This window comes from Cavia porcellus, unplaced genomic scaffold, assembly GCF_034190915.1.
Source record: "Cavia porcellus strain 051 isolate PalLab524CR breed Dunkin Hartley unplaced genomic scaffold, mCavPor4.1 scaffold_13, whole genome shotgun sequence".
Taxonomy (NCBI): domain Eukaryota; kingdom Metazoa; phylum Chordata; class Mammalia; order Rodentia; family Caviidae; genus Cavia; species Cavia porcellus.
Window position 1 is genome coordinate 24361728 of NW_026947496.1, and position 27790 is coordinate 24389517.

General features: G+C 36.2%; 1 protein-coding gene and 1 pseudogene across 4 annotated transcripts in view; one reads left to right on the forward strand and one right to left on the reverse strand.

Annotated features, from left to right (window-relative positions):
* The window catches only part of Cdkal1 (CDK5 regulatory subunit associated protein 1 like 1), a 596983-nt gene that overhangs the window by 127071 nt on the left and 442122 nt on the right, over nt 1–27790 (forward strand). The gene's annotated exons all lie outside the window — the stretch shown is intronic.
* LOC111756503 (U6 spliceosomal RNA) lies at nt 9425–9523 on the reverse strand (annotated as a pseudogene).

A 27790-nucleotide genomic window follows, 5' to 3' on the forward strand; every position in this document is an offset into this window, starting at 1 on the left:
GTGGTACGCTCAGGCCCCGGGCATCTCTGGGCCAGCAGAGCCGGTGCAGCCACGGCTGCTGGGAGCAGGTGTGTGTACAGATGGCTGGTAGGGCCAGGCTGCCTTCTGCTCAGGGATGCTGGAGAGGGTGATTGATAACAGCTTGCTCTGAGTAATGGTCTGAGGCAAGGTGAGCACGAGTACCTGGCTGGGTGAAAGGCATAGAATACAGACACATAATTTAGTCTGTGTTTTTATTAAACTTCCATGTTAGTGCTCTTAACAGGTGGCCAGGTGCTGGCCATTTGAGTTTTTTGCCTCCTCTCTTGCCTTCTGTCGTCAGAGGGAAATGATTAGTAATATGTGCAGAAAGGACTAAAAGACACTCTTCTAAGTTGGGGAAGGCCTCAGTTGTCAGCGCCAGTATATTGTAATTTAGAGTGGGCTACGTGACATTGGGAAAGGCAGCTCGTATGCACCTCGTATGGCAGGTGTTTGCCTTTTCCTGTAGTTGTTTTCAAAATGGGGTGTGCACATCCCTAGGTGAGGTGAAACTGCATTGTGGGAGGGTGGGAAGAAACTATGAGACACTTTAGTTTTATTTAATTTTTTCTATTTTGCATATGTTTTATAATTATGCAGTCAGTTTGTACAGCAATACAAGTACTTTACAAATAAATACACATTTTGGGAGTATGTTAAACAATTTTAAATTTTGTAGTGTGCTGTTTTCAGTGTTTTGTAGATCTGTGGCATATAGGATTTGTTTTACAGATATGATAACTTTTGCTTTTCCCCTGAATATATATGAGTGTTTGGACAGTTATGTAAGATTATTTTCTGCCTGTTCATCTCTTTCCCCTATTACCCCAGTGAAACAGTCCTACTAGAATATATACAAAGGGCATGAATTTGATGATATTCTCACTGCTTATTTGCTAGGATTTTAAATTGAAAATAAATATATCAAATGATAATAAATATTTTAGAGAAGACTAGTATAAAAGTTTTCTTCATTTGTTATTCAGTCACCGAGTTTACCTGAACTTCTATAGGATTTTAGGCAGCTGTCAGCCCCAGACATCATGAGCTCTTATGAATTCTGTTTAGAGTAATTCAGTAAGTAAAATGGTAGTCACTTATTATTGGTTTTCTTCACGTCTTTTCATATGTTTTGGCTATTGTTACACTATTCTGAGCTTTTGATTAGATAGTCCAGATAATTCCCTTCTGGGTCACAGAAGGATTATTTTTTGGAAATCTGAAATTTCACTTTTCTCTTGGTTCAAAAATGACGAAATCTAAAGTGAAAGCCTACTAGCTTGCTGGTGGGAAATATCAGATATAAGTTAAAAGAAATGATCATTTTTGCATTTTTCCTGCTGGGACAATTCTTTAGGCTTGGCAGTCCAGAATGTAAAGAAAAAGCTAGCCTTTGGGTTACTTTTGGGAAACCAATGCCATAGGGATAACAATTCCAGGATGAAAGCTGCCGTGGTGTAAACCTGAGAGCTGTCCAAGGAGCTGGTCCGTCTAAGTCCAGGACAGCCTCACCCTTTTCTTCTTCCCTCCTAACTTCCATTTCACATGTATAATTATTTATTGTCTTTTCTGATCAGTTAAAAATACTGAATATTACTCAAGTCACTAACCATTTATGGTAATTTGCTCAGTTGAAATAAGAACATTTTTGTTCTCAAGTCTGCATTACTGAAATCCTTCTGAGAATACACTTTTGGAAATTCCAGCTATTTGAACTCTGCCTGTGTTTTATCAAGAGGAGAAAGAGCCTTCTTCTTCCTGAAAACAAGCAAGCAAACAAAAGTGAAGAATCGGACAAATGACAGAATTATCTTTCCAGGGGGACAAATGTTCCTTACAAGTTCTTTTTAATTAGTATATCTCATATTAGTGCGTATCTAGCACTGTGGCAGCCTTACACTTGTGCCTAAGGCTTCCTAGTGGTCAAGGCTCCCGAAATAATTCTGCCTTCTCTTGGCGTGTCTGATCCGTTTAAGGAGGATGATTGAAGTATAATATTAAAATCCTCTCTTAAGAACTGGTTGTTCCCCTCAGAAAACTACTCAGTTTACCAGGTAGCCCATCACCCATACACATCATGCTTAGCATGGGTCTTACTGAGAACTTGCTAGCTGCTTTCATTAGCATTACAAGCTTTTCCTCTATATCTAGGAGACCCCCTTTGATTCTGAAGGAGAAAGATGGGCATCTTTTGTACTCATCAGGGTGTCATCTTGTGCCTTGGATGGAGAAGGTCCTACTCCCACAGCTGCTGCATATTCTCCAGGAGTATACTAATGCTATTATGAAGCATTAACTTGGCGAAGTAACCAAATACCAGTGCAAGTAATGAGACATGTCCTGACCGCATGTACTAAAATGGGTGAAGACCCAACTGAAAGCCTTTTTGATTGTTCCTCACCTCAGTGGAAAATGCAGAACATGTTTATAAGCCAGCATATATCTTGCAGTGCTGCTGCTTTCCCAGTGATGGGAGAAAGATGTAGATATTATATACATTTTTCAGGACTGCATCTTTCTGAGAAAAACATGATTGTAACCTTCAGAATTGGGTTTCCTCATGTTTTTAGACAAAGCTTGACAATGATAGGAATATCTAGAGCTGTTTCCTGAAGTTGTGTGGAGCATTTGGCCGACCTTTACTATGTGCTGGATATTTCCCATATACACTGTGTATTATCCCTTATTTGTTCTACCTGCATCAGACTGCTCGGGTTAGTGGTCCATCTATCCAGATGTTCATGAACTCATTCAGCTTTCTCTGAGTGCTGAGTTCAACTACCCAGTTGCGATGGCAGGAAGTGATATTTGTATGCTATTGGAGAGCCTCTGTTTCCTTTTTTCTGCCAGCTCTGCATCACCTCGCCTTTCAGTACCTGCTATTTCCATTCTTCTTTTGTGTGTTTCTGTTCTTTGCTAATCAGGTAGACAGTACAGTCAGTATTAACCCTAAGATTTTTAACTGTATCATGGTGTCAAAATAATATGTGTTCAGTAGAGATCAAACTGTAGCTTTTGAATTTTGATCTTTTCCTGGGACAGTGATATATGTGAGATGCGGTATGTGGTACCATACACTTTCTTGATGCTGGGTTGTGGCAGGGGCTGAATGAAGTTCCCAGTCGGCTCTGTGATCCCAAGGGACAACTGACACTCTACAATGTACCATGCTGCTAAGCTCTGATATGTGATAGGTTAGGTTTACTAAGTACTGTTTGATTTATGGTATTTTCAACTCATGATGGGTTTATTGGGACTAATCCTGTTGTATTCTGCATTGCTGTCTACTTTGAATGGGACTGAGAGGACACACAAACACTAAAAACTTGCTCATCATCTTAAACTAATTCTGTAACCTCTTAGTAACAGTTCTCTGTAGATGCCTGCCCTGGATAACCACTTTTCTACTTTCTGTTTGAATTTGACTATTCCCGATACCTCATAAATGTAGATTTATTGATGAGTTAAAGGTAGATTTATAAAAGATACCACCCCATTTCTTGACTTCATAGCCCAAATTACCAGTTAAGTTTGCATTTCTTCTCCTGCCTGTGGCCCCAAAGGCCTTCCACATTGCCAAAGTGGAAGCAGGAGAGCAAACCACAGGGAGAACCCAGAAATGATGAGCCCTCATCCTTTTGATAAAAATTGTTCTTCAGAAATCATCTAAAAGCAAAATAGATTTCCTTTGACAGTTTTTTTATTTTTCAGTGGTAGCTCCAGAGATTTTAAGGTTAGAAATGTGAATTTTTGAAGAATTAAAGTAGCTAAAGGGATCTGAAAATGTTTAGTGAAGGAAATGGAATCTGTCCTTTAGAAAATACAGCTAGAAGTCAGGCTGACATTCAACAAAGATACTTCCTTTGGTTGTCTCTCTAAAGCTAGGATTCCAAATTAAAAACAATTTTTAAAAAGAAAACCTTTGTCCATTGTTTCATGCTTGAATTAGAGGAAAACAGTTTGTATTTTAATATTTAAAAACATTTAACAAACTTACTTTGAACAAATATTTCTAAAGCTAACTTTATTATAACATGTTAAATAGAAATGCAACATCATGGGATAAGAATGACAACTTGTAAACAGTATCAATTGTAATTCTGTAAACAGAATCAATGCTGAGCAACTCTTTCATTAACTTTTTATAAATAGTCCATGACCCTATCTGCCATTCTTTTTTGCCTGCTTTCAATGTTAGGACTTGATGCAAACAATATGCATTGAAGAGTATTTTGTATGATGGAGATACAAAGTAGTCATTTTTCATGTCTGCTCAGATGGCTCTAACAGTTACTTTGTTATTGAGACAATAATCTGATTTTGAGCAGCGTTTCTGGTGAGTTACAGTTACTTCCTACACCAGTCAACTCAAGATGAAAAAAAAATCATTAGATAAATGCAAAGAGCAGAAAATTGGCTGCTCTTCTTGGACTTGAACTGGAAACTACTAGATGCAGAGCAAAAATTAGTATGAACATGCTGTAAATTATGATTGAAATAATGATTTTATTTATAATTAAACTCCTTTGATATTTGCATCTTAAGGTAAAACGATTTGAAATCCAAAAATGCTTTGTGCATTATTGTTTGAAAATCATGGCCTCTTAATGGAAGCTTTGATTTCTCCTTTGGGTGAGATATTTGAAATGTCAAGCAATTTGTGTCTTCTGATAGTTAAAATCTTACCTGTTTTAAAAAGATATATGATATTTACATTAACAGAGGTGCCATTGTTTTTGAAAAAATATAAATTGTATAATCTAGGTGAAAACTGATTTTAATAAAGGCCATCTTTGCTTAGTTGTTTGTTATTCAAGACTGTAGTTCTTAATTATTGTTGAATCACAGACAATTTTAATGATGTGCTGTAAGCTGTGAACACTTTATCCTCCAAAAAGAAGCATATTCACAAACATGGAAAAAATTTTCTAACATTGTCAGGTGGGTTTCAGGAAGGTCATAGATGGATGTCCAGTTAGAAATTCTTATAAAAATGGTTGTCAGGAATCGACATAGTCAACTCTGTACAAAGCTTAGCTTTTGTCAAACAAGTTTCAGGCAAGAACTTAGACTTCATTTTGCTGCATAAAAATATTTATTACTCATTGCTGTTTCTGAAGATGGAATTCTGATTAGTGGGTCCTGTGTTTGCTTTGTTCACTAGCATAATTTAGTAGCCTTAGAGTTACAGTTTGAGCTAGAGAAATGTATTTTATTCTTCATGTTTAAGTATTTTAAAGTGACTTACAGACATTGTAACAGAAATAATTTATATTCCTTCTATCAGTGAGACACCTTGGTTTCTACACATATCCTGCATTTTCTTTCAGTAGTGGATTTTAGCACACTTTTGTGCAATTTAAGTGTATGTTCACTTTGATCCTGTCTTCTAATGGTTTCCCCAGTGATTGCATTCTGTCTCTCTGCAGTACAGTAGCTGTCAATGAATTCTGGTTGAATATTCAGAACCCCACCAAACAAACTTTTAGATAATCTTTTTATTTTGGACTAATTTTAGATTTATGAAAAAGTTGCAAAGGTAATGTAGTGTTCTTATATACCTGGTACCCTGTTTCTGTATTGTTAACATCTTATAGTACTATCCTAATTTTGTCACATCCAAGAAGTAAGCATCGGTGTACACTATTGTTAACCAAATGTCAACTTTATTAAGATATTATTAGTTTCCCCTAATATCTCTTTTCTGTTTCAGGATCTCATCTAGATGCCACATTGCATTTATTGCCACTTATTATTGTCCCAGGGGAAAAAATGCAAAAATGATAATTGTCTTAGTCTTTTCTAGTCTGTGAGAGTGACACGGACTATTTTTGTGTTTGTTTTTTCCAGTTTGGGTCTGGTCGGCTGTTAGGAGATCTTCCCCAACTTAGGCTTGTCTGAAGTTTTCCCCAACTTAAAGGAAAGTTGTGTGTTTTGGGGAGGACTACAGAGGTAAAGTGTTGTTCTCACCTTCTCTTATTATGGGTACATGATAATTTATTTTACTTTTGATACTTTAGTCTCAGAAGGGTGAGATGGAAAGAGAAGACAAAATGTGAGTCAGTTTTGTCATAATAAAGGTAAGGCAAGAGAAGAGAATTGAATCTAAAAGAAAAAATTAAATTTATCTTGGGGAATTGAGTCCTTGGTATTCCTGTCATGCCTTATTTGGATATTTAAACGATGCTAGTATTATTTGAATTATATAAGTCAGATTGTTGAAAAGTCATCGATTTAAGATATACTTCAAGGCAAAATTGCAATAATTTTGAAAAAAATCTGTCAACCAATTTTTTCAAAGTCAGAAAAATTTTTAATTGGATTTTTTCCTTTTCCTCCTTTATTTTTTTTTTCCATTTCCCATGTTCTTTTGTATTGGGCTTTATGTTTTTCAAGTTGAATTAATACTGAGAAATATTTCAAAACCTTTATCACTAGAGCAGTTTATCCCTTAATTAATGGTGAGATGGTTTTGCAGACAGGTGACACACTTTAATTTATTACAGAGACTAGTCTTGTTAGTTATTGATTAGTGATGAATAAATTACTGCCATTTTTAATCATAAGAAATTTTCTTTTGGGGATAATTAATCAGGTTCTGTATTTCTCAAGCAGTGAAGCATTATCATCTTTTTTAGTTACAAGAAAGAACCTGCCTACTCTGCCCTGGGTAAATTCAGGGCAGAGGCAGACAGGCTTCCAGGTTTGTATTTTGATCTCTACTTTTATTAAGCAGATGAGAAGTGTACTTGCTTAAAAATTACTTCAAACTGCCTTTCCTGTTGAGTAGGTTTTGAACTACCTGCATGACAGATGGTGTTGGAACTAATTACCGAAATCATGTGTTTACCTGCTCGTGGACATGTGTTCACCAGATGCACCCTGTTTACCCAGGGCTGCTGATTTCTTAAAGAAATATGCACCTTCTGGAAAGAGTTGCATAACTTAGGAGAATAAAAGCTCAGCAAGCCAGAGCTTTCAATCTTCTGTGGCAGAATCAGCTGCAGTGAGAAGACCCATTTGCATTTCTTAATGAGTGGTCTGATTAACCCACAGAACCACCTTCAGCATTATTTACTGGCCTCCTTTGATTGTCAAAGTACTTTAATTTTACCTGTCTGTTGAATTATTTAACAAATGCCTCCCAAATTGTTGAGTTAACTCTAGTGGTAGTGACTAATCAGTCTTTCAAAAATGATAGTTTTAATGTATTATATTGTTGTATACTTTATAAAATATGTTTTCAAGACTACATTTACTGTATGTTTTCAAGACTACTCCTCTCTTCATTTCTAAATTCTGATTTTGGTGGACTGGCTTTTGGATTTAAGCATTTCTATTTTTTTTTAAACAACTCATGAATAATTGCTATGTTCATCAAGTTCTAGATTAGCTATTCTGTATCTTATTTTACATTGAAATGAGTGTCTTTTCTGCTCATTTCTGTTTTAGTTCTGTTATTTTATTTTCTGGTTTAGTTCTGTTATAAAAAGTTTAGAAAATGATAGTGACCTCTTCACATGTGTGCCTTAAGCATTCAGTTTTGAAACTAAGTACACTTAACTGTCTATAAGCCCTGAGAAACAAGGAAAGTCATTGTTTCAGGATTTTGACAGGTGCAAAACTGTAAATAATTACAGGTCTGGGCAGAAACTAGAACAGAAGTTGCATAGCAGCTGGCAGGCCTGACCTGTGACTGGTCTGACCTGAGTGAAGTAGCCTAAATTTCATGGCAAGCTGAGATTTGTTTTATGGTATGAAATTCACCTTCTGCTACAGGAAGATTCTTCTAATAGAGGCAGGATATCAGCTGTACAGGGAGTAACAGATCCAGATTATTGACAATGAAAACTGCCCCCTGAGCCATCTTTTGTGTGACTTCAGGACCAGATGGAACTTGTATGGATGCATTTCAAAATTGATTTACACATTGACTGAAATAAATCACTCCATACCAAGTGGAATACAGTGGTTCTATCTGAGGGATGTTTTTTGTTATTTTACTTGTATAATATTTTTACTCTTAGACTTAGGAGCATATCTGATTTTGTGAAGAACAGTTTTAATTATTGAATACAAATGGAAATTTGTGTTGAGATTTGCTCACTGTGGAGTTACAGGAGACAGTTCCCTGCCTTAAAACACCAGATCTGTTGCTGATCTGGGCAGAAGGCAAGAGCTTCACCCCAGGTAATGTTGTTCCACTCTAGGGCTACAGTGGAAGGACGGGGGCCTGTAGAGCAGGCAAGTGATGAGCTGTGGGCCAGTATACAGATAAGTTTTTTAATGCAGTGTTCAGTGTTTAAAGCGTTTGGCAATTTCATGTTTTAAAAACTGCATTTCTAGCTTCTTTGGAAAAACTAATGATACAGCACAGCAGCTGTGTCTCTGCAGTCCTGTAGTTGATGAACCGAAGAGCAGCTGTCCCTCCTGGGCAGTGCGGTTTGCCCCAGCCCACAGTGTTCCTATTGAATATTCCCTTCTACTACTTTTTAAATCCACATTTGAGTTAATAACACCTGAACTGCAGCCTGTGTGGGCTCAAATATGGCCAAACCTGGCGGAGGAAGGACAATTTTTTGGAGTAGATTCTGGAGTCTCCTCTGGGTTAGGATTGGTTTGCTTGTGCACCATGTACCAAGCTCGTCCCTGCTTTCAGTTTGTTTCTCTGTCATACCTGCATTCCCTTCCCTTCACTGTTATGAAAATTATACACCCAAGAACTCTGAGTTATATTCTCCAGCTACCCTTAAAATAAAACCGATAACCTGTTTATTAAATGAGTTGTCCTGGGCTTAAATAAAGCTATTCTGCAGGAAGTATACAGATTCGGCTTGGCAAACAGTGGCCTCAGGACAACCTATCTTGTTTCTGCAAATAAAGTTTTATTGGAACAGACTTACATGTGCTATTTAACCTATTATCCATGGTTGCTTTTACAGTATTAGGGTAGAGCAGCTTTGAGAGAACTAATAGCTCACAAAATCTAAAGTATTTATCTGGCACTACAGAAAAAAATTGCAAACTCTTCGTATAGATGGATCTGAACAAAAAAGATTCAGCATACCTAGCTCTTTTATATGGTGTAAGGCACTTTTGTTAAAAACAAAGAGAATTACCTGTCTAATTCATTTTCAGAATTCATCTGACTGTTTACTTGAAAATATTTTAGTTATTGTCATTTTAAAATATTTTAGTAGAAAAATATTTTAGCTTATTTAAAATAACTAAAGTGATTTAATGATAAAGTAGAACCATTCTACCAGTTTTAAATTAAGTATTCATTTAAATAATTATAGATAATGGATTTATCTATTTTATGTATTTAAATTTTAGTTTTTCTGAATTAACGTGTGATGATTATATGTATAAATGCAGTACCATATGGTATCTTAGCACATGCGCAAGTATGGAATGCCTCATGAATTTGCATGTCACCCTTTTGCAGGGGCCATCATAATTTCTGTACTGCTTCAGTTTTAATATGTCCTGCCAACACAAGCATGATCTCACTGTAAATGAAGTAAAAATTTTTAATGTTTTGGGATACAATTGAACTATGTGTTAATTTTCTATTACTATAACAAAGTACCTTTAACACATGGGCCCTTGGAGATATCATTGACTACATATATTTCTGGGGAAGATTATAATAGTTAACAAAAGGACACATAATAATACAAACAGTAAAAATGCACAAGTAAAATTTTGTTGTGTTTTAGGCTATCGTTATACAATTATAGAATATAATTATAAGTTTGAAAACATACTATATATTTAGTTTTACTCATGTTTTCAGGAATTTTTTAATGTATAACTGTGATATTTGATCAACTATTGGGTTATTTTAAACTTTGATTACTGTTGTAAGCTTTAGTTATTAAGAAAATAATTAGTGAACTTTTATTTCATTATCAAATTAAGCACTAATAACATTACATATTTATTATGGTATATAATTTTTGAGAGCAATTTAAAATAGCAGGCTAGGGGTTTGGAATGTAGCTCAGAGGTTGAACATGTGCTTATCCTAGTCAAGTTAAAGTTTAAATCCCTGGGTTTAAGCTCCAGCACCCAAAAAAAAAAAAAGCAAACAAAAGTAAATGCAGGCCTATATCATGGAGTCAACATGGTTATTGAGTGTTTTCAGTAAGAAGCACTGATTTAGGAACTAGGGTTTCAGTAAAACAAAGTTCTTAATGAGGTACATGACTAGTAGAGAAACATTTATCTGCTCAGTTACTCATTGAGCTGTACCAAGTACTTTTTAAAGTCCCGGGGTAGTGAATGGAGCAAATATTTGCTTTCAGCGCAGCTTGCATTGTAGTTGGAAGAGAAAAGTAACATATAAGTTAAGTAGCAAATGTATAAAGAACATGAAGGTAAGGCTTTGAGACAGAGGATGCTAATTTTGGATAGCATGGGCAAGAACACTTTTCTAATAAAATGCTATTTAAGCAGAGATCTGAGTGAAATAAGTAATGGCAACATTTAAGAGAAACATTCTAGGCAGAGGGTTAGCAATGGAAAGAGAGGGAGGAAGGTGTTTGATATTTTCAAAAAACAGAAAGGAAAAGCCAGTGTGACTGAAATTGAGGGAGCCAGAGGGAGAATGGTAGGAAATGAGTTTATATTCTACTTAATAACTGACTCTGAATATATGTCAGAGGTAAAGTCACGTGATACCAAGCTAAATTCTATGCAAGGGGGCAAAAGTGAAAGACCAGAAAACAGTGATCTATGGAAGAAATCCCTAGACCAGAAGTCAGGAAATAATAGAGTTAATTTGCTCATTGTACCTCAAATTAAATCTCACTTCTATGAATCTCTTTGTGATTTGTTCTTTCAAAATAGAATTCTGGATGATATAGTCCAGTACTCCAAGGCCTTTGTAAATTGTTGAATTTATGGTATGCCAGTACCCATTAGAGGGTGGTCATCTGGTTAATTTGCAAAACAGAATATGAAGGCTGGCCTGAATGGGTCAGAAATCCTGAGTAAAGTGAGGGTAAAAATTCAACTAAAATACACATAGCCTGCAATAATTTTTTCTTGTACTAAGGTAAAGGGGGAAAAAAGAGGATGATAATTAATAGTTATAAATTTAAAAGTCAGCTTTATTGCAAGTGTTAACTTTTCCTGGAAGTGTTGTATACAGAGACCCGAAATGGTAGAGACCTGAAATGATAGAAACACTGATCATGGTACTTGTTATTGCAAAGAATGCTAGGCAGCTGACCTCACGTGTGAACAGATTCATTTAGGGTTTGTGTAATATGCTTCAGCAAAGGAAAGTATTTAAGAACTACTGAATTTTTCCTTCATTTAAAAGTTACAATGTTTGTAGTGTTTAACATTTTGCTTAGCATCACTGTTCACATGGTTTTGTGATGCTTCTTTCACTTTTAAAGCAGATGTAGATTGAACATCTGTAATCTAAAAACCTGAAATCTCGAATGCTTTAAAATTGAAAACATTTTGAGCTCTGACATGACATTCAAAAGTTTTGGTTTGGGGAGCATTTTGGATTTCGGCTTTTTGGATTAGAAATTCTTAACTGATAAAGTTTGTACAGATATTTCAGAAGCTGAAAAACTATACAAGCTAAAACATTACTTGTCCTAAACTTTCAAGATAAAATTTTGTTTGTTGCATAGTAAGATTATTACTGAAGATTTTCACAAAACATATCCTTTTTAAAGAACAACATCAGTCAGAACTATTATATATCTGGGGAAATAGTACAGATTTTTGACACTCTTTAGTAATGATTTTTAAAATACCATGTGGGGATGATACAGAGTAAATATATATCATTCAGACATTGAGAGAAGTATTTTACCAGGAAGGCCTGCTGCATATCAACAGGTTCAGTTAAAAACCTTTTGCTAATATCTACTAGGCACATTTTTGCTCAGGAGTAATTCAACTCAGTTCTCAGGCAAACCTCAAATGTGTCAGGAATCTGTATCCATTTCATGGATTTTAGAGGAGTGCAGTAGTAGTTCTTGGTAGATCAAATTTCACACGAAAAGCTGTAACTTTTCTTTTCCTTGGTGTACATGTTTTAGTGTCTGCCCTGTTGAATCTGTGTGTTGCTGTGTTGTGTACAGTCAGTCAGGTAATGTGTGTTCACAGGGGAGCTGCTTTGAGGTGTAGGTGAGGCAGTTCTTGCAGTAGTGTCAGGTCTTACCCACAAATGTGTACCCAGGATTGTCAACCACAGGAAAGGTAAGGCTTTGTGAGGATGTGTCACTTGTGTCCTTAGCCACTCACTCACCATACAGTCTGATAGAGGACAGTACGTGTGGCCGGGGCAAGTGAGTCCCTGCTGCGTGAAGCTCTGGGACTTGTGAGGATCTTCTGCCTTTGCTCTGAGCCTGTGTGGCAAGATGCCTGAGCCCTGCACTAGTAAGAAGAGGCCAAGCTGTAGGGGTAGGGCCTGGCTGGAGGATGTGTGGTGGAGAAGTAGAAAAGATGGATGGAAGGGAAAAAGGAAAGGAAGGAGGGAAAGAAGACAGAAAACCACTCAGGCCAACATCCCTTGCCTAAAACCAGGGATAGTATTGAACACTGTACGCTGTTTTTTATTCCTCTGTGTAAACAGGCTGTGCTAAAGCTTAATTCATGAGTTAGGCACAGTAGCATCAGTAACAACATCAGTTAATCATAAAATAAAACAGTGATAATATACTGTAATGAAAATTGTTAAAACTTATGGGTGGGGATGCAACTGCTTTAATGGGCAGATGCTCTTGACTGACTTATCCAGCTCATAGCTACTTCCTACTTGTAAATTTCTAATAAAAGTATCCTGCAGTTCCCACTTTCATGGTGCTGAACACATCTTTCTCCACACCATCTTTATTTCAGATTTGTGATATTCTTACTTTATTTACTCAAACCAAAGTGCTCAGTTGGTTTGGCCCTCTAATTTTACAACCCGGGAAATGGAATGCCATCAAATATATAACCACCCTTAAATATATCTGTTCTCGTATATCATTTATATATCTGTTACACAAAGTCATAAATAATCTAGGAGTACAGCATCTGTTTCACCTGCTGCTCTCTTTATGATGCGAAGTGATGAGTCACATGTGTGATTGTGTTTCTTGTATAAAGTACTTGGAAGACTGTTTCACTTGTGTAAGTCCTGGGCTGCATGTCATAAAGATGAAAAGTTTGAGCCATCTGTTACTTTATAAAAAAAAGGTACGCTGGTATACCACCTGGTGTTTAACTAGGCCTCAGGATTTGTTCCAGATACAGCCCTGCTTCATTGAACAAATATTGGGGTGAGGGTGGCTATGGTTTTCTGATTACCTCTGGGACTTGGGAGGGGCCTTTTTCACTGAGTCCCTGCTACATTTTTTGTCCTTATTATTTCTTATTGTGGTTTGTCTATCATTAAAAACAATTTTGTCTTAATTTAGAAAATTGGATATGAAGAGTTACATTACACAAAAACAACATTATACTGTACAATGATGGAGATAATGTTCTGTGCAGCAGGATTGAATTTGGAACAGTGGACGGCCACCTGCTAGGCCTTTGTTCCTGGGGCATTCTGGCAAGTGGCCCCAGTGTTTTGGTTTCTTTCTTGGTCATGTGGCTGTTGAAATCTGCCTGGGTTAGTGGCAAACCATTAATCTGGTAGCACAGAATGATGGCATATTTGACTACTGGGTGTTTGAATTAAGAAAACAAATCCCTTTTAGAGTTATTATTCAGCAATCATAGAATGCTTTTATCATGTTGATATAACATCTGAGTCTTTACATTTTATCTAAGGGTAGCTTATTCTTATCTACAACATAAAAAAGAAATCTAGGCAATATTTGGCATTATGGTAACTAGTTACCATATAGCACCTGTCTGCTTACCCACTGTGATGTAGTAACTGTTTAATTCAGTGACTAAACTGGGACATTTAAGAGTGACAATAGCTACTCTTAATTGTGCTGGGATAAAAAGTGTAGATAAGTGTTTATGGTCATTCTACTTGTAAGGAAGGCATGTCCATTTTCACTATGCTTTTTGGTGAAGAATAATTAAATAGAACCCCTGTGTTTAAGCATAATTCCTACACTCAGTGCTTGCTACATGTGGGGTTTACATGTGGAGGTAGTCATCTGGGACTGAAAAAAAATGGTTGAGGAAAAAGTTTGTACTGAACAGTACAGACACTTTTTTTTGGTTATTTTCTAAGCAGCACAGTATAACTGTTTATGTCACATTTACAACACGCTGTATACAACTATTTCGTAGTGCAGTTTATGCATAGGACATATACAAGAGTATTCCATTTAATATGAAAGGCTCCAACATCCTTGAATTTTGGTATCTGTTGGAGATCCTAGAACCAATCTCTCTCTGATACGGAAGGACAAAGTTATTTATTGTTTATTTTCTTGTGCAGGGGATTGAACCCAGGGTCTAGTGCCTCCTAGGTAAGTGCTGTACCACTGGGTTACAGTCACAGCCTGCCCAACTCTATTTTTAAATGACATTAATTGCGGCATTTATACAAAGCAGAGAATAAATACTTGCAAAATAACAAAATGCTTATACTTTTAATCCTAAATCTTTCTGCCAGACAACTATTTAAGTGTACGTTTTAGAAAAGCTTTGGGTTAAAATTGTCTATGTTTCTTATATTGTCTCATATTTCTTTTATATTAAGTTCTAGTCTCAGATCTCCATAGTGATATTGCCCACTGACCCACTGCTTGAACTCTGAAACTGTTTTAATATGTACAACACTATGAGTAATTTTTTTTCTGTTGAAAATTGCAATTGCCTATTCTGTCTGAAATATACTACATACTAGAAGATCAAGCCATTTGGTCAAGTGCTTAGAAGTTTTCCTGGCTACGTTGTTTATTTTTTTACTTGAGTTTGTTAAATAATTCAATGGCTAACTAGTGATTGCTTAAATTTCTTCTAAGAAAATAAGGAGTTCAAGTCATTATTTGCCTGACAGAACTTTGTCTTAAGACTTGTAATGGTTTAGAAAGGCTAAAACTTTGGGTAATTGTTTATGCTTATGTTTACATTTTGTATTTTCATTCCAGAAAATTTTTCTTTCACAAATTGCTCTGCTTCTAATCCTTAATTTACTGTATGTAGCAGAAAAGAGTAAGGAATTTTTTTGTATAAGGTAATAGAATGATATTTTTGGCCAGAAATCAGACAAATTTGAATTAAAGTGGAATACAGATTGCACTGTGGTAAGCTCTGGGAAGTGAATGTGATTTTACAGAGATTTTTATGGGCTGGGAATTTTGTTCTTTTCTTCTGGTCCAAGATAGGCTTTTAAAAAAAGGTGTGGGGAGATCTCGGGTCCTAGACCTTGTTAATTGATTTAGCATCCCATCTGTCCCAGTTCCATGTTCCTAACACCACAAAACTGAAGCAGATGCTGTTTGATTCCCCATTTTTTTATTTTTTATTTGGAGGGCAGTGTTGGGCACTTGTGTGTTGTTTTTGATTATTTTGTGATTGTGTTCTTTCTGCATCTTTCTCTCTTTTCTGTAATTTCTGTGATTTCTTTTTCAGTTTCTGTTTGTTTTCTTTTATCCCTGACTTTTTCACATGAGTGAAAAGAGTTCACCAAGTTTCCTTTTTATAGTCACCAATTGATCACAATGTTTAGATACTAATCCTGATAGAACTTGTTTGAGTACTGCATGATTTTTTTTACAATAAAACTAGATCCATGAGGAAGATACTATGTACTTAAAATTAATCTGTTTCTTCCATGTATTTGCGCACCATGGGCATATACTTTGTTTTGTTGATCTCCCATGTCTCCTGAGCCTGAATGTGTAAACAGATATTTACAAAAAATGATTGGAAGTGCTTTTTAGTTTCCTAATAGTTTACCAGATCAGTTTTTATTCAGGGAGAACTTTGGAGTTCCTTGTCTCCTTACTTTGGCTGATATTTGAATCATCCAGTAAAAAAGATATTTTGAAGAATTCTTTTTATTGTACTATAGTTTCATAGTCTCTTTGTAGAACTTGCTGTCCATAGACCTGATTTTACTCATTTATCAGTTAAGATCTTTTTTGCTTCAAGTAGTAGAGCCCTCCCATGAAACTCACTGAAACAGTAAAAAAAAGTGGAGTGTGTTGCACACAGAGTGTTCCAGAAGGTGGCATTGTGGGTTGAGTGAATTAAATGTCTTTAGGGACCCAGGTAGGTTCTTGCTGCTTTTTCTCCCTGTTTTGCCTTCTTGGCTTCTTTATTGCAGCTGGTTCTTACTGTGATTGTGAGGGCAGGGATGCTAACTGGATCCATAGTCTCTTTGTTTATCTGCTGAGTAAGAGTCCAGCCTTTCTTTCCACGAAGACCTGAGCAGGATTTCTTCATGTGTCATTGATCCAGGGTAACTTCAGGTTACTCTTTCCTGAATATGGGCAGAGGAGATGAGATAACAGCTATTGATCTGGATCTCATCAGATTTTGTGTAATGGATGTTGAGATGATAACATTCACTGGAATCCAATCTGAATTAACCTTTATAAATAAATTTTTAAGATTGTTAATTTCCTGAGCTCTAAGTTAAAATTTTCCAGAGCAGTTAGGTTCATAACCAAGTGGCCAACGATACATGATGATTACTTCATTAATCACAGTATTGAATTAAAAATATGACATTTCATTTTACTAAGTTTAATAAATATGGCACACAATGTTTTTGTAGAAAGTTGACCTATCAAAATCAGTTGGATCTATCATTCCCCCTCAAATGTGTTTGAATTGATAACAATTGATATACGTAAAGTTTTAAAGTAAAACAATATCTGACTACAAGAGGGAAAGAAATAGCTAGTACACAGTGAAGTTTACTTAAAATGTCAATATATTAGTGCATCTGTGGTTTAACTTACTAGAAGGTTTTTGATTTACTTAAACATACAGTAATGGATTGATTGTTTGGCCATATATTCTCAGTAAGTATTTAATAGACACCTCTGTTATTGTGGAAAAAACACTAAATTAGGAATTGGAATCAGTGTGTCTAGTTCTGGCCCTTAATATCTGTGATTTTTAGTGAAATACTCAACCTCAGTGAGCCCTAATTTTTTAATGTAAAGGAGTTCCCTTTTAGTTTTCTAAAAATATATTTTTCTTTTTTGGTTGTAACCACTTCTGGGAATTACATGACATACCACTTTGCTCTAGAATTATGACTGTTTAGTGGAATTAGAATCTCTTATGATTTATGTTTGAATAAGGCAAGGCAGATAAAAAGTGAATTAAAGTCTTGAGGGAGATATCTGCTCTTTCCTCTGAGCATGTACTCATTATAGGATAGACTCTTATCTGTTTTTGAAATATATGTGCCAATTCTTTAAGAAGGAAGTATTTGTGGGTATAAATACATTACATTTCTCCAATACTTCCAGTACCTCATTAGCTAAATAAAATCTTCTAGTGGCATCTAGCTTCTGGAAAGATGTCAGACTAACAAGCCTGTAAATAAAAGGCAGAAGTTTAGATTTCCTAGACCGCTATAATACAGTACAAAGAGATTTGCATTTAGTGTTGGAAGAGTGGGTTAGGGTGCTGGCTGGCTGGTTGAGAAGAAAGACTGGGAGCATAGTGGCAAGATAATATTATATGGGCACTGGAGTCAAACAGAAGTGGGTATGAGTTTGGTTTCACTTTTTACATGAATTTATTTGGATGAAAAGAAGTTATTTCAGCTTGAATACTTTTGGCTATGTATAATAGAAACCAATCAAAAGTGGCTTGGATCATAGGGATTTTCTGATCTTATATAGGTTGAAGTCTGGAAATCGGTAATTGTAGGTTGATTAAGCCCACAGTGTAATGATGCCTTCAGCAGTGCAGGAGCCTTCCGCCTTTTGGTTCTGCCATTCTTTCTTGCTTTGTAGTGTCTTTCTACTTGAGGCAGTATCGCTCCAGCAGTGTTACTTTCGAAGACTGTGTGCTTTCACAATGACAGTGGGTAGGAGTATTCCTTCCGCTCTTGTCATTTTCATAGGGGGAAAGCCATTCCCCAGTGCTACCTTGTGCACCAATGACTTGAACCTGGATCCCAGACTCAGCTCTCAAAGGTACTCATTGGAAGAGTGAAAATAACACAGCTGACTCAGCCTGTCTTCTAAATTCACTTTTGAACTTTGGGGTGGTGGAGGCTCTTTGCTTAGCACAGTGCCTCGGAGGATGAACAACAAAGTCCAGTCTTGCTAAGAAGAAACAAAGGGTGCTGGGCTGAAGGAAGAACTTGAATCGATCAGCAGTACTAGACACACTGTGTTGTTAGAGTCTAGCGAGAGAGGCATGTAACCCAAAGCATTATGATAACAGAACACAGTACCATCTCTGCTGGGGTATGGGTGGGGGAGGAATAGGGTGCTAGAGAATAGAAGAAGAAACTCAATTTCAAAGATTTAATCCTCAGAAAAGTCTTCCCTGGAAGAAATATTATTTCCTTTCTCCTTCAGTTATGAGAGTGATTGCTGTGTTAGGATTGTGTTAAAGAAAGTTGTAAGACAAATGTTGCATTCAGTAGTTAGTGTTGCATTCAGTTGTCTAGTGTTTACTAGACAAAAACAGTATGGCTTTAGTTATTTCAAGAAACCCAGGGAACAGACTTTCCTCTGACCTTCATGCAAAACATTTACCTGGGATCAAGCGTTCTGCTGTATAATCTTTATTGCACCTGTTAACACTCTTTCTTCTTGGATTTTGATTGAATTAATTGGTAAATTTAGTTAGAGCTTAGAGTATCAGAAGCTTGTTTTGTGTCATGATCCCAAAGTTCTCATATCCTATCCTCCACTGACATTTTTACCTTGTTTTGTTTCTCTAAATAATATCGTTGTCTTAAATTCTTTAAAAATGATGCCATATATTCAGAAGAACACTTGATATGAATTGTTCTTGATTTTTCAAAGACATACATAGACCTGATGTTAGGAAATCAATATTCTGTTTTTCCTGTACTTCTTGGATAATTCACTGGCAAACATAGTCACATGAAGCGTTTATGGGCTAACCAGTAGAATTTTTCAGATAGTCCAGAAAAACAGTGTGGTAAAGAATTTTGGAAATCAATACTTGAACTGTGACTCACGGTACAATAATAATTTTTATGATTGACTTATAAAACTTATAATTTTATAGTTGATTTCAAGTTATGTATGTTAATTTTTCTTTTGTTAAAAAAATGAAGTCTGAGCTCAAGAAATGTAATAATTATGATTGATACACAAAATTTAGATATATTATTTATCACTAGAACTTTAAACATCTTTTCACACATTATTATGAGTATGGGAAATTAGAGTCACCTGCTTGATTTGTATAAAACAAAAATGTGAGCAAGAAATGAACTTTACTTTCTGTTTTAACAGACCATTTAAGCACACATCAATGTTGCTAATTTTAATAAAATTTTAATTAAAGATAATTGCAGAAAAATGGTTTTGTAATATATTAAGAATTGTATTTCTATTAATTTTGAAAACAGATAAAAATAATGCAGAATTTCAAAACAAAATAATAGGAAGTTAACATTAGTTAATATATTACATATTATCTTCAACGTAGTTGTTCAGATTACAAGATTTAGGAATGAAAAACATGATCAAACAGTGAAAATACAAACTGTTCTTTTTGGTGAACTAACAAATTAGTAGTGTAGTTATCTATCAAAAAAAATATATATATTGTACATATACACACGTGTATAATACACACACACACACACACACACACACAGTCTTTTCCCTTTTTCATTTTCTTTTTTCCTCTATCCCATTAGTTTTTTCCTTTTGAGCACTTCCTTTCCTATTCATTTTTGCAATATCTATTGTTCATTTTGGATCTTATTAGTCCTTCAGTTTTTTTTACTCTAGGGAGATAATACAATATTTACACATGAATCTGGTTTATTTTACTGATGAATATGGTTTCAAGTTGAATCCATTTACCTATAAAAGCCTTAAGTTTATCCTTCTTTATAGCTGTGTAATACTCAGTACTACATCTTTTTTTATTTATTCCATGGCTGATGGGCATTTGGGTTGTTTATAAGAGTTAGCTATTAGAAATTGTGCTGTTAAAAACATGGGTGCACATATATCACTGTGACATGCTGTTTCCAACTCTTCTTGGAAAATAGCCAGAGGGGAGGAGCTGGGCTGAATGAAACCTCTAAGCCAGGTTTTTGGAGGAATCTCCATACTGATTTCCACAGTGGTTACACCAGTCTACACTCCCACCAAGAGTGGAGAGGGCTTCCTTTTCCCCATAGCCCCGTCAATATTAATTGTTGGTTGATTTCTCAATGAGAGCCATTCCTTCTGGAGGGAGATAAAATCTCAGTGTTGTTTTAATTTGCGTTTCTCAAATGACTAGTGATACCAGTCATTTCTTCTTGTATTTATTTGCCATTTGTACCTCTTCATTTGAGAAGTGCATGTTCATCTCAGATATACATTTTTGGATTGGGTCTATGAATTTGAGGGGCCTGATGTTTTTCAATTCTTGTATTTTATAATATGTTATGTATATGAAGTAGGAATCTGAGATGTAAGTTCAAGAGCTGTCCTGTAGCTCCATAAGACATGGGGCTAGACAAGATCACCTGGCAAATGAAGGTAGAGAGAACCACTGAGGAAGGGTCAGAGCAGCAAGAACCAGGGCAGCAGGAGCAGGCAGCAGAGTGCTGTGGTGCCGGCCGTGTTTGCAGGGGAGGGAGTGCTGGGTGAGAGCCCCTGAGAGACTGTGTCAGCTGAAGACTGAGAATTGATCTGTGGAATTTGTCTAGAGAAAGCCAAGGGTGGTTCTTGATGAACATTTTTAGTGACAATGGAGATATAAGGAGGATTTGAATGGGCTTAAGACAGTAAGAAACAGAGAGTGAGACAGAGTACAGATTATGTTTAAAGAGGTTTATTACAGAGGCAGACATGGAGCTAGAAGTGGGTGCAGGGAGGTGTACAACTGAGTTTTAATTTTTTATTTTTAAGATGAGATGTAACTGCATACTTGCATGGTGGGGTTAGGATCCATTGCACAGGGGAAAATTGCCAAGTAGAAGAAATGAGAGTAACTACAAGAACAGAGTATGCTTGAAACTTGGGTTCTAGCATACAATAGAACTTAATTGGAGTAAGGACAGTTGATCCAACCCATAGGAGCACAAGTATTTTGTCATAGAACAGGGAGTTTGTTACATAAGATGGTTTGAAGCAAGAATAGTTCACTTCTGATCATTTCTCTTAGTAAGAACCAAGGTTGTTTGCTGAGACTCATAAATGGGGGAGGCTGTATTAGAGAAATATATTCATTATATTTATAAGAATAATCTTTTACAAATATATTTTCACTAATTATTGCTTTTTTGTTTGTTTTTATGACGTTAAGCAATGTATGTCAATACATTTTATTGAAAAAGGAAGAGCTGAGTTTCAGTGGGTTATAGGTAGTATATACATCAGAAGGCTTTGTTTTTCATGTGGAACATGTGAAATCTGGAAACCTTGTGGTTTTTTGCCTTTGTTCTAGTTGTCACATTTTTCAGCTGGCACAGTTGAGAGAGAGGATGCTTCCATCCTTGTTGACCCCCCACCCCATACTAGGATTGAACCTGGGGTCTTCATACTGAGCTACATTCTCAGTACGTATTAAACTTTTTAAATTTAACACAGCACCAAGTTGCCTAAATGGGGCTTGAATTTGCAGTTATCCTGCAATGTGTTGGGGCTACAGGTGTGTGCTACCTTACTTGAATTTTCAAGGTTTTAAAGGAAAATCTCAGCCTTTTGTCTGTCATACAGATCCCTCCTTATGATCTGTTGTATCTGCATCCTCTCAGGGGTGTTTTGCTGAAAACAGAAGAGACTTAAGATTAATTCATTTGTTGCTCTTGTATTTCAGCATCCTAGGGCTGAGAGATTTGACTTTTTCAGAACCAGAGCCTGAATTAAATTCTTTTGTCAGCTTTCTGTCATATAATGAAATGCTTGAGATGAGTAACTTATGAAATGAAAAGGTTTATTTTGGTTCACAATTTCAAATAGGTTCTAGTCCATAATCCATTGGCCCCATTGTTTCAGGACAGTGGCAACCTATCAGCTTGAAACTTGTGACTGATCTACTTCCATCCACTTCCATCAAAACCAGAGTGAACAGTGGAAAGGCTGAGATCTCTTGCATCTACTCCCGGTAACCTATAAGATCTCCCACAAGGCCGCTTCTCCTAACGGCCCACAGCCCCTCCCAATGGCACCACCTGGGACCGAGCCTTTAACTTGTGGGCTTGTAGGAACATTCAGCGTCTGAAGTATGGCATGTTCTGTCTTTAAAGCTTATGGTTTTGTTTTCAGATACAGAGCTGACAGAGTTGCCTAGACACAACATAGAAGGAGAGCAGGCTCATCTGTGTTCTGCGCACTCTGCGTGCTTTTAATATTCTTCTCAATAGTACTCATTTTAATGTAGTGCACAAATGGGTTATTTTATGATGTTCTCTTTGAAATCCCTTTATAATAATTCTGAATTAGTTGGTCTTTTTATTGTCATCTTAGTTACTTCTGAGATAGAGGACAGAATGTAGGGTTTTTTCCCCCTAAAAGCCTACATCAGGGTTCTTCCAGCTAACTGTGACATCCTGTTTATACTCCATGGGTTAAAACCACTTTTATGTGGGTTCTGAGATAGATAGGAAGGTTCAAAAGACCTCAAAGACAGCTACCAGAGTTTTATTTCTCTTCCTCTTTTTGTTTTCTGGGAAATCTCTAGTTATTTAGTTTTAGAGTACTTTTATTAAAATATTTATTTTTAGCCTTTTTTATCATTCTGTGCAATAAAAAGTTTTAAAAACTCACACAAAAAGGTTACTAAAATATTTTTAAATCAAATGCCCTTGTAAATACTGCCCAGTTCAACATATAAAACTTTGCCAGCCTTTTGTGTTCCCCGTGAACATCATAGCTCTCTCCCTACCTATACAAGTGACTGTTGTTCTTTATAACAATCACTCTGCTTCATTATGAATTTTTGACCTGTTTTTCTTCAGACAATATAATTAAATCTTGCTCATTAAAAAAAAAAAAGCCTAACATGTATCTGTCTCTTAATCTACATGTTTTCCTCCATTTTTCCCTGTTCCTTACCTGTTAAAATATTTAGGCCTTTAACCTGTCATCTTTCCATAGTCTGGATGGCATAGTTAAAAGAAGAGATCGTGGCTGAGTGAGGATTGGCTCCCTTAGAGGACAGAGGAGTTGCTGGTGTTTTAGGTGTGGTTTGAGCCTTGTGTGGGTTTAAATCATTGGGTGATACTGTTCTGTGTGGCTGGTTGCAGTGCTCCTGTTTACAGGCTCATATATAAAAATTTCTACTTTTGGCTTGAGAGGTGTACTTGTGGTTTGAGCTTGTGGGTAATTTTGAAAGCCAACCGTTATAAGGACGGTGGTCTTGAACCATTGTCTGTCTGTTTTTAATTATAGAGGTCAGCTTTCTCAGCCCCTCCCACATTAGATTTATGACTTGTCTTTGGAAATGTCACATTTTCTAAAGTTTCATAAAAGCTGCCTTTGATTTGGGCTATTCACAGCCTCTTTCCCTCTTATTTATACATACAGTTTTTTTTTTTTTTTTTTTTTCCCTGTGGAATCTTGGGACAATGCAGAGGTGCATGTGTCTGTTTATTTGGTTACATCCATCCTCTGTAGAATAAGGCTGATATTTAGTTTTACCTTTTAGAAGGATTTAAGAGACATTAAATTCACATACCTGATTTGTGTATTTGTATATATACGTAATTTTCAGTACTGGGAATTAATCCCAGAGCATCTGTACTGAACTACACATGCGTTTGTTTTACTTCTTACATTTTTTTTTCATTTTGAGACAGGATCTTGTTAAGTCACTGAATTGCCCAGGCTAGATTTAAACATGCAGTCCCTTTTCCTCAGCCTCCCAGAGTGCTAGTATGAAAGGCATGTAAAAGTGGATCATCTTTAGACATTGCCCTCCAGGAGCTTGTAGTTCAGTAGGGGCAACGTGTCTATAGAAAGAACTGGCGGGCTGTGAATCTACTAGAACACTTTAAACAAATTCACCACAAGAACAGTAGTTCTTGAATTAGTTACTTCAGCAAATGTTTTTACATGTGACTTTGTAAAAGTGACCTAAAATACTGATACTCTCTGCCTGACTTCATGATCCTGAAGGAATGGTAGCGGATAAAGCTCCAGGGAGCCAGCTCAGAACTGAATCCCTTCTTGCCTCTGTCCAGTAGGTGGGATTTCAAGGTTAGGTAAATAGCTACGGAGGCAACCGCTGCAGATGTGTGTCTTTCTGTAACTCTTGTTTTCCACTTTTTTTATTTTATTATTTTGTATAAAAAGGACTTTGCTCTTATAACCTTCAAGGGATCCCCTTTTACTTTATATCTTTTTTGAAAAGTGACTTTGAAAAATGTGTAAAACCTTTGTATGAAAGTTTTGTGCTTTATATTTTACAAAATTTAAATAACTGTTCATTCAGATTACGTAGCCGTTTGTAAGTTTGGCTAGGTCTTCCACCAGCAGCCAGGCTGGGATGCAATAGTCTTCGAGTGTGGACAGCATTCAAGTAGATGGAGCTTGAAATAATACTTTTCTTCGTGAAGTACTTTTAAGTATTCAGCTAGGAAGTATTAGGACTATCTTAGAAGCCTTCTTCCCTTAATTCCATTCTCAGTTGGAATCAGAACTATACATTTTTCTCTTGTTTTGCTCAAGAGAAATATATAATTTATGTCCTCATTTAGTTTTGGTCACCATAAGTGAGTGTGATAATTAAAGTACAATGAGATGTGCAGGTTAGATGGCGAATTCAAGAAACATAGCAGCTGATCAAGGTTACTCTCATCAGTCTTCTGATATACAGATGCAGTCTTGAATCCTTCTGCCCTTTTCTTTCCTCCTTTTTATTTTTTTTTCTATGAAAGGTTATTGTCTTTTACAGTGTTGCGGTGAGTACAGTATTAGGATATTGATCCTAAAAGAGTTGAGCTAATTATAGTTTGTTTTTTCATTTTATGGAAATATTCCCCATAATAAGAATATACATGTCATTTACTTTAGGCTATTAAACTCCTTTAAAAAGTGTACCTTTCTTCTTCTTTTTCTTCTTCTTCTTCCTTTTTTTTTTTTTTTTTTTTTTTAACCTTTCTTATCAGGAAGGAAGTGATGGATTCAGATGCTAAGTACGGTGTGAGGTTTGAATGCAGTGAGGTATTTTATATCCAGTGATCTGACTTCATGAGCTTCTCTTATCAGAGTTTGCCTTGGTTCTGAAGTTAAAAAAAATTCCATCAAACTTTAAACTTCATGGTAAAGGGGAAGGGAAAAAGATTTTTTTTTGTGGGGAGAGGTTACTGGGAATTGAACTCAGGACCTCATGCTTACCAGGGATTCAGGCACTGCACCCCAAAATCCCTGGCCCCCAAAGCTTCTTAGCATTTTAGGCTCAATAATTAGAGACTATGGATCAAAACAAAGTAAGATAAATAAGAGCAAACCTCCTGATTTAGTTACATATGTGTGTACAGCACAGTGATGGCAAACCATTTAGAGCTTTCAGTGGTACAGAGAACCAGCAGTGTCACATGCCATACGTTTGCCACCACCAATTCAGGGATTCATAAAGAAATGTGACACAAGGAGGCAGTCATAATTTGGAGCTTACTTACCTTCTTAACCAAGGAGCTGTGTTATGGAGAGCAACTTAGACAAAAGCAAAGGGTTTGGGGACTTTCCAAAGGGTGTAATTTGTGAGGAAAGTAACTAGAAAATATACTGCAAATAAGGCTCATTTGTAAGTTTTTTAACCATATTAGAGTCCTACTTACAGTGTTCATAAGTTGTCTATTTTAATGGAGATGGTTCTTTTCAATTTCTTGTGTACCTTGGAAGTACAAGTTGCTTTTGTTATCCAACAGGCTTCTAAGCATATATTATATGTGTAGTGGGTACAAGACAAATGTTTCATTTATGATTTTGCAAATGAAGTTGTTTATTTTCGTCTTTTAATTTTCCTAGACTCATGGCATTCCAGTTAGAAATGGTGACAGTAGATTGAGTATAGAAGTTAAAATTGACATACTGAGGAGCGGTAGCTGACATCCATGACAGAAAAGAATCGATATATATGGCCTCCCGGGATTATTTATTATGGAGACACATAGCCTATGGATCTTGGTAACCCTTGGCTTAGGGCATGATTCTATTGAAGAAAGGGCAGTGATGGATGACTTTCAGCACTGCCTCTGTCTTTACTGTGACCTCTGGCAAGCAATTTAATGTGTCTGATCCTCAGTTTCCTCTTTTATAAAGCAAAATGACAAGGCTAGAAAGTTTTGGCTTTTACAGATGTGAAAATTTATATTCACAAGAATTATCTGAAGCAAACAGATATACAGCGTATCATTTAGATTCACTGTATTGTCTATTATAATAGGAAATGTGAGCATGTCCAGATTTTAGAAATACTTCCTTTAGAATATTTACATTTTTTAAACAAAAAAGACTTGGATATAGCACAGTGTTGGGGATAAAGCTTTTTGCTAAATAAATGGAGCTTATTTGAAAGTAGAAGGTAAATAAAAAGAACAGATGATGTTCAGTGATTATACACAAATTCTGAGGTAATGAACTCCCTTCCTCTGAAGACAGAAAGCAGAAGCCATGTGACTGTTTATAAGGGCTATTGTACAAAATATTGACCTTTTAGGTAAAATCTGTTAAATTTGGCAACCTTCCTATGCAAGGGAGGATGTAAGAATGCTGGAGTGTTGAGTTTACTGCTGCAGATTAGGAGTATTGATGGAGGGGCTAAGGATAATGTTGAAGTATCTTCTTCATTTTCTTAACTCCTTATCAGACTCAGTAGTTGTTATTGATAATTTGGAGTACTTCCTTTCATAGTTTATGCTATGCTTTTACCTTCTTGCTGTCTTCCTTATAAAAATCGGGCATAGTTCCCATCTTAATGTATAATTGGTTGCTCCTTTATAACCAGATATTGTGGATACTTTTCCTCGTTAGCTCTCCATAGCTGCCTTATAGTGAATTTTTTTCAGTATTTTTACTTAATTACTAAGTAAATTTTAATTTTATTTACTAAGTGTCTGCATTTTTAAAAATACTTTTTGTGTGTTAACATATTTAGCCCTTACAAGCACCTTGTAACTTCTGTTATAGATGAAGACACTGAAGCACAGAGAGGTTAAGTAATTCTGTGGTTACAGAGTTAGCAAACAATAGAGCTTGTACTAAAACTCAAGTTGTCTGACTCTAGTCTGTCCTTATAACTGGTTCATTATTCTGCTGCTCCACTGACTCTGAGTGCTTCTGGTATTAGTTATTTAGCTTACATGTCCCTGCTTGGATTGTTAGTGCACCCCTCCATTCCTTCCTTTTTGCTAATAAAACAGGCCAGGCAAGGTCTAAACCTGGTGATACCACTGTCAACCAAGGCACACAAAAATCTGTCTTTATGTAATTCACACTTTGACAGGGTGTAGACAGGCTTAAAACAATTACATAGTATGGTACTTCGTGGAGTGTAGGATTTAACTAGGTGTGAAGGGGGTGTTGGGCAAGGCCTGGGAGATGAAAAGAAGTGAGCCACGTGGATGCTAAGACTATAAAGTGTATTTCAGCTGAGGAAATAGCAATGGCCTAACATGGCACGTGTGTGGCTTAGAAGGAACATTAGAAGATCTATGTGG